This window comes from Silurus meridionalis, chromosome 3 (assembly GCF_014805685.1).
Source record: "Silurus meridionalis isolate SWU-2019-XX chromosome 3, ASM1480568v1, whole genome shotgun sequence".
Classification (NCBI taxonomy): Eukaryota; Metazoa; Chordata; class Actinopteri; order Siluriformes; family Siluridae; genus Silurus; species Silurus meridionalis.
The window spans coordinates 9,907,266-9,919,961 of NC_060886.1; the positions used below are offsets into that span (position 1 = coordinate 9,907,266).

Below are 12,696 nucleotides of genomic sequence, written 5' to 3' on the forward strand. Positions count from 1 at the left end.
ACGTACAGTACAGACCAAAAGTTTGGACACGCCTTCTCATTCAAAGAGTTTTCTTTATTTTCATGACTATGAAAATTGTAGAGTCACACAGAAGGCATCAAGGGCTATTTGACCAAGAAGGAGAGTGATGGGGTGCTGCGCCAGATGACCTGGCCTCCACAGTCACCAGACCTGAACCCAATCGAGATGGTTTAGGGGTGAGAGTGAAGGCAAAAGGGCCAACAAGTGCCAAGCATCTCTCGGGGAACTTCTTCAAGACTGTTGGAAGACCATTTCAGGTGACTACCTCTTGAAGCTCATCAAGAGAATGCCAAGAGTGTGCAAAGCAGTAATCAAAGCAAAAGGTGGTACTTTGAAGAACCTAGAATATGACATTTTTCAGTTGTTTCACACTTTTTTGTTATGTATATAATTCCATATATAATTCCACGTGTTAATTCATAGTTTTGATGCCTTCAGTGTGAATCTACAATTTTCATAGTCATGAAAATAAAGAAAACTCTTTGAATGAGAAGGTGTGTCCAAACGTTTGGTCTGTACTGTATGTTCTTATCTGTATCACAAATGAAGGCACAGGATGATGCTGGTCCAAAGATGCCACGGCTGGCCACACCGGGCTCTTGATCCGTTCACTTCTGCGGTTGGCTCGCCACTGACCGCTAGGGTCAGATTTAGATGGTCTATCCCTTTCTAAAAAAACAATCTATACATACAGTACAGAATACATTAATTACAATTGCCTCATTTCCGTTCAAATCTAATCAACTTTTCTCCATTCAAATGTCAAATCAAAATATAACCAATTGTAAAGGTTATAAATAGTCTAATCATTATGTAAATGAATAGGCACACATCACAACACATAAGTCAGTTCCAATGAACAACAATCATGTATTTCCATCTTACAGTACAAAATAAATCATAGGATTTCAGAAACCTATTTATGAAACCAGATATTAACTTTTTAAACCTGTTTTTGCATCTTAACATTTTAACCATCACATTTTAACATATTTATTCTTTTTAACAGCTAAGATAAACTTCTGCTCCTCGTATACATATACAAACATGTATATTCACAATCAAATTAAATAAATCACCCTTATTTTAAATACATATATATTAACCTTTAAGTCAACAAATCAACAAAACAGTATAAAGGCACCTTTAGCGGTGTAAACACTATTAAAGATCTGCTACAGTGGTGTCTAGCTTAGCTAAGCTAGCATGACAAACCATCTAGAACTTGCATTTAACGTTTACAATTAGCATGCAGCTAGCGCGATTAGCGATATTTTATAAGCATCTTAAACAACATAAAACAATTTGAATCTACGTCTATATGGTATCAAACAACAAGAATCAGGTTCATAACTCCAATTGGTTTTAAAAGAACAGTATTTCGCTCCTTAATTAAGCTTGCACAATCAGCATAACACTCATTAGCATTACCATCCTTACCGGAGGTATCTTGAGAAGCTCACTGTCATGCGTCTTAACTCTCTCTTACACAGCTTTTAACCTAATAAACATACACTATTACAATATATAGTACGAGATTTTTCTTTTAATTTCTGTTCTTTAGAGAATATTTCTCATACCAGTCCTTGTTTGCTTTTTAGCAGCTTCTTCACAGGAGGAAAAGCGTGCTTGTTTTCAGGTGAATTACCTGGGGTGTATGGGCCACCCGCAGGCAGAGTAGAGTGTTGCACTTCAGTAACCTTAGGTGGGTTACAGTTGCAGAATTTCATACAGGATCTGTCGAGGCCCAGGTTACCAACGACCACCACAGGTATCGTTAGCCAACAGGGTACCGGTGGAAATTAGGCTACTGTTGGCCGAAGGAGGAGAAGGAGAGGAGGAAGATGTCTACAAAGACAGCAGAAAATGAAGAGGTGTAGTAGAGTGGAGGTTGGGATTGGTACAATAAATGTTGGTACTATGACTGGTAAAGGGAAAGAGATATCTGATATAATAGAGCATAAAAAGGTAGATATGTTGTGTGGTTAGGAGATCAAGTGGAAATGGAGTAAGGCCAGGAGCATTAGATGGGGGTTTAAACTGTTCTATCATGGTGTAAATAGAAAGAAAAATGGTGTAGGGGTGATTCTCAAGGAAGAGTACAGTAAGAATGTAGTGGGGGTAAAGAGAGGTTCTGATAGGGTGATGAATGTGAAGCTAGAAGTTGAAGGGGTGATGATGAATGTCATCAGTGCTTATGCTCCACAAGTGGGTTGTGAGATGGAGGAGAAGGAAAAATTCTGGAGTGAGTTAGATGGAGTGGTAGAAGGTGTACCATAGAGTGGAGGAAGGTGCAGACAGGTGGACTATGTTCTATATAGGAAATGCAACCTGAAGGAGATTGGAAACGGTACGGTGTTGGCAGGGGACAGGGTAGCTAGACAGCATCAGATGGTGGTCTGTAGGATCATTTTGGAGCTTAAGAAGAAGAGGATGAGAGTGAGGCCTGAAAGAAGAAAAAGATGTTGGAAACTAAAGGATAAAGACTGTAGTATGAGATTTAGGGAAGAGGGTCAGACAGGGGCTTGGTGGTGTTAAAGAGGTGCTGGATGATTGGGGAACTACTGTAAGGGTGGTGCAGGACATGTATGAGGACAGTGTGACAGCAGTGAAGTGTTCAGTAGGAATAACAGACTGGTTTAAGGTGGAGGTTGGATTGCATCAAGGATCGGGTCTGAGCCCTTTTCTGTTTGCAGTGTTGACGGACGTGGTCAGACAGGAGTCTCTGTAGACCATGATTTTTGAGGATGATATTGTTAATTGTAGTGAGAGTTGGGAGCAGGTTGAGAAGAGCCTGGAGAGGTGGAGGTACGCGCTGGAGAGAAGGGGAATGAAAGCCAGTAGGAGTAAGACAGAGTACATGTGTGTGAATGAGAGGGAGGGCAGTGGAGTGGTGTGGTTGCAGAGAGAAGAGGTGGAAAGGGTGGAGTAATTCAGGTACCTGGGATCAAGAGTGCAAAGTAATAGAGAGTGTGTTAGAGAAGTGAAAAAAAGAGTGCAGGCATAAGGAGTGGGTGGAGAAGAGTGGCAGGAGTGATTTGTGATAGAAGGGTATCTGCAAGAGTGAAAGGTAAAGTTTATAGGACTGTGGTGAGACCTGTGGTGTTGTATGGTTTAGAGACAGTGGCATTGAGTAAAAGACAGGAGGTGGAGCTGGAGGTAGTTTAGCTGAAGATGAGTTTATATATATATATATATATATATATATATATATATATATATATATATATATATATATATATATATATATATATATACAGTGCCCTCCACAATTATTGGCACCCCTGTTTAAGATGTGGTCGTGGACTTCAAAAAATTTTCCTTTTTTTTAAAACAACATAGAACCCAAATGCAAAAAGAGAAAATCCAACCTTTATTTAAGTACATTACTTTGGTGGTAAAAATCACACATTTAGAAAAAAAACTTGAAATCATGTGTGCCACAATTATTGGCACCCCTGATGTTAATACTTTGTACAACCTCCTTTTGCCAACAAGACAGCACTTAATCTCCTCCTATAACATTTCACAAGATTGGAGAACACAGAGAGGGATTTTGACCATTCTTCTTTGCACAATCTTTCTAGATCATCCAGTGTCCTGGGTCCTCTCTTATGCACTCTTCTCTTTAGCTCGCCCCACAGGTTTTCGATTGGGTTGAGGTCTGGGGACTGAGATGGCCATGGGAGGACCTTGAGTTTGTGACTGCTGAACCACTTTTGTGTAGATTTTGCCACATGTTTTGGATCATTATCCTGCTGAAAGACCCAATGACGACCCATCTTCAGCTTTCTGGCAGAGGCCATCAGGTTTTTATTTAAAATATCCTGGTACTTCAAAGCGTTCATAATGCCATGCACCCTAACAAGGTTCCCAGGGCCTTTGGAAGAGAAACAGGCCCACAGCATCACAGATCCTCCACCATACTTCACGGTGGGCATGAGGTGCTTTTCGGCATACTCATCTTTTGTTTTACGCCAGACCCACTTAGAGTGTTTGTTGCCAAAAAGCTCAATCTTAGTCTCATCTGACCAAAGCACACGATCCCAGTTGAAGTCCCAGTACCGCTTAGCAAACTCCAGGCGTTTATGTTTGTGAGTGTTAGTGAGAAAAGGCTTTTTCCTTGCATGCCTCCCAAACAGCTTGTTGGCATGTAGAGAGCGTCTGATGGTTGTTTTGGAGACTCTGTGACCCCAAGATGCCACTCTTTGATGCAATTCTGTGACGGTGAGCTTGGGAAATTTTTTTACTTCTCTTACCATCCTCCTCACTGTGCGTTGTGGCAAGATAAACTTGGGACCTCTTCCAGCCTTGTTTGTCACTGTTCCAGTTGTTTTAAACTTCTTAATGATTCCTCTGACTGTAGATACCGGCAAGTTAAGGCGGTGGCTATTTTCTTGTAGCCATTGCCTGACTTATGAAGGTCGACACACATCTGCCTTACTTGAATGGTGTGTTCTCTTGTCTTTGCCATGTTGACAAATGGGTAAGAGAATTAGGCCTCTGTGTCACGTCATATTTATACCCCAGGGAAACAGGAAATCATGAATTACTAATTAAAAGTCCCTAGATACCCTGACCAACCTTAGCAACTACAGAAAAATATATTAAAAAAAAAAAACAATTACATTTTTCAGAGGAATTGTTAGGGGTGCCAATAATTGTGGGACACATGATTTCAAGTTTTTTTTTTTCTAAATGTATGATTTTTTTTACCACCAAAGTTATGTACTTAAATGAAAGGTTGGATTTTTCTCTTTTTTTGCATTTGGGTTCTATGTTGTTTTAAAAAAAAGGAGAATTTTTAGAAGTCCACGACCACATCTTAAACAGGGGTGCCAATAATTGTGGAGGGCACTGTATATATATATATATATATATATATATATATATATATATATATATATATACACACACACACACACACACACACACACACACACACACACACACACACACCTATCAGGCATAACATTATGACCACCTGCATAATATTGTTTTGGTTCTGTCTTCAGCCAACATACTCTTTGATTATATCACCTTCTGCAATTTAACTATTTCTTGCGGATATTGTTTGAAGAGTCGGTTTAATCAATTTGTTGTAAAGGAATCCAGCCCCATTTCAATTAAATCGCTAGCTATAACTGTAACAATCACAGTTTAATATAACTTATAAAACTGGTGCAAAAAATATGTAACAAATTGTAGTAGAGAATAATTGATTAATTTTTGTTTACATTTGACACTCTTTTGAACATCTGCCCTGCTAAACTTGAAAGATCATGTCACATTTGACAAGTCCTGTCTCCAGTGTTTGAAGAGGCATTTTTGTAAGCATCTTTTCTGTCAACGTGTCTAAATCCAGGCATGTACAGGCAAATCAAAAGAACAGTATTATTTACATGTACAGGCTTATACCTATGTCACCTTATGTAATTTATTTATGCTGCCCAAAGTCATTTAGATACAGTGAATATAAAAAGTCTACACACCCTTTGTTAAAATTCCATTTGTGATTTTGAATATGAGAACAAGATAAAATCATGTCACATCTCATGTCACATCTCTTCCCATACGTAATATATATAGCAACCAACTATACGTAGCAACCAACTATATGTAGCAACGAACTAAATTGGAGCAAAAAATCCCAAACAAAAAAAAATAAAACAAATAGGAATGTTTTAGGGTAAGAAAATATCAAAATAACATGACTTACAACAACAGTAACAATGTTGGATAAATTGGCAATTTTATTACAATCTTTTTTACAAAAACTGGTCTAGATCTATCAAATTGCAAGTACCTATACCTCTACAAGTCATTTCACAGATTTTTTTTTATTGGATTTAAATCCGTGTTCTGACTGGGTCATTCAAAAATATTGTTCCCTTTCAGGAACTTGAGCTGCGTCAAAACACTTTGGGAACGCGACTGCCTTGTCCATGCTCTAAATAATGAGTCTAATCAGTCAAAATTGAAGCCAGGCTGTCACTGGTGAGGTGACGTAGTGACCAGGGAGTATAAAGCGCACCTGGAGAGAGACCGACTTCTGTAGATTTCTTCTCTACAACATCCGAAGGATTCAACCATTTCTGTCTACACAGGCTGCTCAGGTGCTTGTTCAGTCTCTTGTGATTTCAAGACTCGACTACTGCAACTCTCTGCTGGCAGGTCTTCTCCTGAAAGCTATCCATCCACTGCAAATGATCCAAAATGCAGCTGCATGGCTTGTGTTCAATCAGCCCAAGTTCTCCCACACCACCCCACTGCTGCGCTCCTTCCACTGGCTTCCAGTACCTGCACGTATCAGATTCAAAACACTGATGCTTGCCTACAAGGCCAAAAATGGACCAGCGCCATCTTACCTCAGTGACCTCATTACATCTCACACTGCACCACTCTGTCTGAGATCCTCCAGCACTGCTCGTCTGGTACCATCTTCTCTCAGAATCAGAGGTAAGTACACTTCAAGGCTCTTTTCTGTTCTGGCACCAAGGTGGTGGAATAAACTTCCCCTAGATGTCCATACAGCAGAGTCCCTGATTATCTTCCTACCTTGTCCTAAAACACTTAAATTAGCACTTTCCAAGTTTGTAAAATTCTAGGGTTATATTTATATTAAGTTTGTAATCTGGCGTACCAGTGTAGATTTATTCATTACTAGAGATTTAAAGCACTTTTGTACGTCGATCTGGATAAGGGTGTCTGATAAATGCCAAGTGACAATCGGCGGCATTCTAGTGGTATCTCTTATGCCGTTCTCATGGAGCTGCTCACCGGGCATCCCGCGGGATCCCGCGCAGCTCCCTGGGTCAAAGCCCCATGAGGTGTCAAATCTGAGGACTGTCATCTCCATGAAGAGGGCTTCAGCCAAAAAGGTCCTGACCCGACCTGTGGAGGGATGAGCGGGGGGCGTGTAGCACCGCTTTTCTTGGTGCCTGTTTCCCCCCCGGCCCCATCAGGGACCTGGATCATTAACCCTGCCACAAAATGTGCTTCGTGGGTCATAGCAGCTTATATTCGCTTGAACAAAGTAGCAGGTGCCCTGTCGAGGCAGGGGTCCAAGCCCGGGGAGTGGTGCCTCCACCCCCAGTTGGTGGAGCAGATTTGGGAGAAATTTGGGGGTTTGTCTCCTCCTGGTAGCACTGCGGTGGCCAGGCCGTTCATGGTTCAGAGACCCGATGGCCCTCCTCGAGCAGCTACCATGGCAAATTCCTCTGAGGAGAAATCTCCTATCTCAATCAGGGGGCGCATTAGTTCACTCGAGCCCCGAGTTGTGGAAGAAGTGGCTGTGGCCCCTGAAGGTGGTAGAGACCATTCTCCAATCCAGAGCAGTTCACAAAAGGGTTGGCTCCGTCCACTATTAAAGTCTATGCTTTTGCCGTTTCAGCTTATCATGCCCCCTGTGTCTGGGCATTTACTGGGCATTTACTGTCAAGAAAATCCTACAGAAACTGATTTTTATACAGGGGTTAATCAGAACCACTCTATATCACAGGCGCATGATAATTCCTCTTGAACATTGATTAGTAAAATGTATTTGTTATGTCTAAACACATATCAGATAATTATATAATTATATAATTATATAATTATATACCATTATAAAAAATATTTATTGCACTATTCATCATCTTACTCATGTGTTTGTGTAAGCCTGCACAATTTAAGGGTTCTTACACAGGTGCTTTTGTTTTTCAAATAGATAAAGAAATCAACAAAAGGAAGTAATGTGAGGAGTAAAGTGTCAGTGGAAAATTCCATCTTCTCTTTCAGTAGGATAATATACTCCAAACGATTATGATGATTGATTTGTTTTTAAGAGGGTGTGTCTAAAAGAGTTAGAATACACAAGAGACACAATTGCATACTTTAATATCTGTTAATTTGGTTGACAAAGCTTTAGAGGAAAGTCATCTGGAAAATGCAGCTTTTTAATAAAATAAAAAATAATATTTCCTTGGAACCTAATCGAATCTGCTACACTTGTTTAAACACTGGTGCTGTCAGTGGAAGGTGGTCAGGGCCAGCAAAGCCTTCTCTGCTGGCCCAAACACTATCAGAAGCACTGACCTACATATACAACCTAAATTTGAATTGTTTATTTGTTCCATGAAATTGTATTTATTTATTATTTTCATTTCGTAGCAGTTCTCTTGGCCGCACTGCTTCCAGTAGGTGTATGTGGATGTTTTGTCCAATCAGATTTCAGCCTCTATGTGCTGCCATGTCAATCTAATCTGCCCAGAGCCTGCAAAGTCTGTTCTGCTGGCCTTTTTTTTTTTTTTACCTTTAATAAATAGCTCTGCTTCTTTAACCAAATAGATTTCATGTTCTTATATGGATTTCTTAATCAGTTCCTTAAAACTGGACGAAATGCGAAAAGGTCGAAGAGCGAATGTAATTATCCCATAAGAAATAATGGAAAACAAATGAATCTGTTCCCGACCTCCACCGATACCCATTTATTAACAATTTTTGGCCTGTTTTTACTATTAATACTAAATAATACATAAAATAATACAGGTACATAAAAAATACTGTATATAATACAGTAAAAAGTATAAATTAAAAAGTAACAAAAAAAATGATTGTACTGTACTTACTCGTTAGAGATAATTTCTCTCTTTGTCTCCATAGAAATCACACGCCGCTTCGCCTTCACATCACTAGCTTTTTTTTTTTTTTTTGGACCCATGTTTCTAGAGTAAAAAATTTCTTTCGGCCTCTCCCGTTAGGGGTCGCCACAGCGGATCCTCCGCACATTTGATTTGGCACATGTTTTACGCTGGATGCCCTTCCTAACGCAACCCTCCCCAATTTATCCAAGCTTGGGACCGGCACTGAGAGTGGCTGGGGATGGTTCCCTGACCGGGGATCGAACCCGGGTTGCAGCGGTAAGAGCGCTGCATCTTAACCACTAGACAACCAGGAGACCTTCTCTAAATGTCATGTTTCTGGAGTATTTTCACAAATTTAAACAAAAAAAGACTTTACACTTTAAACAAAGTATAGTATATACAATATACACGCACTAAATTGTTATATTGACCGCTAAATTACACTATATTGTTCACAAACCGAAGTTTAATTTACGATAGATGCTCTCTCCACGAAGGCTGAGGAGAGACTGAGAAGATCCTTTCCCTCGCTCACGTGGGCCGGGGTAAAAAAAGATCAACAAGCGTTCAGCGGGCCCAATTTTTGGTCGAAAAACTGTTCGCTAAGCGAATATATATATATATATATATATATATATATATATATATATATATATATATATATATATATATATATATTTGACGATACATATGCAACGAGTGTAACCATAAAAATATGAATCGATAAATTGTACTTTATATGTTAGGGTTAAATGGTGGTTTTAAAATGATTTGCACCAAGTGAATTATAATCTATTGATACCTGCCTTGAAAGAAATAACATCACTGAGCTTCATCCTGTAATGTCCACTCCTTTATACATAACATATCAAGTTGCTGTATATGTTTAGCTTTGTGCATGTGTACTTCCCCCTTCAATTTGTATGGTAGGATTCTAATGATTATTGGAATTATGCTTATTTTTCTATTTTTTGGTAAAATGTCAACTTTTGACTTTTGTGATTGTGCTTTATTTTGCCTTTTTGAAATGAGTTCCCTCCCTTCATGCTTTGGCATTTTGGACTCAGTAAAAACTAAACTTTTAATACCTCATGTTAACACCATGATATTTATTTATGAGTTATTTATGTGTTTATTACTCAATAAAGGGTAAATTAAAACTGATATGATATATAGAGACAGAATACCAAAGCAGTGATGCCAAGAATTGTGCATATTTGTGTGTGAGGGAGTGAGTAGTTGGCATAGTTGGCACTGGATGTTTGAACTTTGTTCAGAAAGTCACCACGTATGGCACTATTATGTCACTTCATATTCTTGTAGTTTGTTTCCAGTGTCATAGTCTGGATGGCTCATAGGCTCATAATGCATGTCAGCAGGGACTATGATCCAAGGGTGTGAGGATCATGTTTTCACTGTCATCTTGATTAGTGCAGAATTTCCACTTTTATAGTCTTTGCACAGTACTGTTTATTCAGACTATACAGTAGGTTTACTGGTTGGCGCTATTTTGTGTTATGTGTATTTGTCCCACACTGTCTTGTGTTGTCTATCTGCACTGTTTGCACAAGATTGCACTTGATGCACTTTATGTAACTTTTATGTTGTGTGTTGTAGCTCTATGTTGTTTAGTGTAGCACCAGGGTTCTGGAAGAACTGTGTGTGTTAGAAATGACAATTAAAGCCTCTTGACTTTTTGTCTGACACTCTTGTATTGACTTAGGCATGTATATAGATGTATAGCAATATGTTTGTAGATGTATTTAGATTTATTAGCAATATGTATTTTCTGTCATTTATCATCAATACAATCAAATAAATTGAAATACATTCATTAAAATCATTAGCTAGTGTTAAGGAGTGTGTGAAAATGAAGAGTATTATATTGTATAAAACATATATTTTATTTAATGAAGCACACAAAGAGACCACAATAGGGATGAGAAATGACTGCTGTTTAATAGTTTGGCTATCTAAAGTTCAAAGTCAAAGAGCAAAGCTTTGAGTGATGTCACCACATGCACACCCTGTCACTATGTTATGGCTACAACAATAATAATTAGAGTTTGTCTTCAAATAGCTGCAAATGATCAGTAATTGTGTACACTGAGTAATGACAAGACGTTTTCACCAAACTTTTTCTATATGGAGGGCTAAAATTGAAACTTGTTTAATAGGCCTTGGGCCAAAGGTAAATGCTGCATTATGCCAAACTGTATTAAAGTATAATTAAAGTTGCCAAAGTCCCCCTTATTTAAGATTTCATAATTTTTTAAACAAACAAACAAACATATACAAAGAAAACATCACTGTAATCTTCTTAGCTAAATCAGATATTTTTAAAAATTATAAATAATTTAAAAATAAGTTTTTAAAATTTGATGCAATAGAGTTTAATGGCTAATAGATCTATTCAAGCTATAAGCTATTCAGACTTATGCTTTAATACACTGGTCTACAAGAATTTTATTTATTTTATAATTTTCTTTGTGGCATATAGATTTTGCAATGCTGATTATTGAAATAACTTCCTATCACACAATGTTTATATGAAGTTTTCAAATTGGGATGTTTCGCATAGTCATGGGTGCTCATGTTTAGCTGCCAGGCGGTAGCTCTTGATATTCTTAAGTCTAAATAATTATATATTACAGCCATAACTAATGCAAGAAAATCAGTCTGATTATGTGTGCTGGGGCACATTCAGGCATGGCCTTCAATACTATGGCTTGTGTCCATTGCAGCACAACCCTATGCTTATTAGTAGTGGGGAGTAGCAGCTGCAGTCCTTCTTCATTGAGCTCAAAGGCTGTGAATTTCATATAATTTCTGAAATATTGTTCCAATGTCACAATAACTGACACGTTTTGTAATGTTTGCCACTTCACTTTGTTAGCACAGAAATGGAGTTTGACAGCACTCATAAAGTGATTTTGTACATAGAGTGATATTTGGAGTGCAAAATTATTGACTAGGACAATGTATGTGCTCTTTATATATTTCTTTCATTTTGCGTGACAAGTCTACAAGGTTGGTTGAAGGGCGTGCGTCCATTCATGCTGTTTGCCATCCCAATGACATGGAGAAACCAGAAGGACAATGTAACTGATCGTTACTTCTGCATAATAAATGTCTCCTGATTTTCTTCGAAAAACAAGAGGTTAATTGAGTACCCGAAACTTTGCCTTTGCAATGAGACCAGTGATACACGACAGATGTATTCCAGTTCCAAAACCGGCAGAGGATTAGGACAAGGAGGCATGGATGGACAAGCCTTTGCAGATTAAACTGTTAGCAGCTGCTGATGATTCAGATTTTGAGCCATTAAGATCCAGCAATCTTCATTTAATTTTTTTAGTTATTAAAATTTTGTCTATGATCTTGACAGAGAGCCAGGCAGAGCTGCTTGCATCAAGGTTGCAGGTATGGAACCTGTTTTTTCCACTGTCATTATAAATATTTGACTAAATTCTTCAGACAAGTTGACAGTCTGACCTTTTGCCGTGATATCGATAGATTGCTTTCTGCTCTTAAATTTGAACATGATCCAACAGAATAGTGACTGTTAATAGGGCAGTGGTAGTCCAGTGGTTAAGGCTCTGGGTTACTGATCACAAGGTCAGCGGTTCAAGCCCCAGCACTGCCAAGCTACCACTGTTGAGCCCTTGAGCAAGGCACTTAGCCCTGTCAGCTCCAGGGGCGCCGTACCATGGCTGACCCTGCGCTCTGACCCCAGCTTCCAGATGAGTTGGGATATGCGAAAACCTCTTTGGATGACGCAGACTGGGACATGTTTCGGCGCAGCTCTGATGACGTCAACATGTTTACGGAAGCGGTTGTGGGATTCATCGGGAAACTAACGGATGATACGGTGCAAAAAACCACTATCCGAACATTTCTCAACCAGAAGCCGTGGGTGGATAAAACTATCCGCGACGCCTAAGATCCCGCTCCGCTGCCTACAACACGGGCTCGCCACCGGGACATGGATGAATACAAGGCTGCATCTTACAGTGTTCGCAGAGCGGTGAAGGATGCAAAGCGGCGCTAC

The 12,696-nt window shown here is 39.1% G+C and overlaps 1 long non-coding RNA gene across 1 annotated transcript; it reads right to left on the reverse strand.

Moving 5' to 3' along the window:
• Window positions 1-528: 528 nt before the first annotated feature.
• On the reverse strand, window positions 529-1,675 carry LOC124383225. The gene is made up of 3 exons (XR_006925243.1): window positions 1,602-1,675; window positions 1,462-1,522; window positions 529-703 (listed from the first exon to the last, which is right to left on the reverse strand). It is a non-coding gene; the product is annotated as an uncharacterized LOC124383225 (long non-coding RNA).
• Between the last annotated feature and the right edge of the window lie 11,021 nt (window positions 1,676-12,696).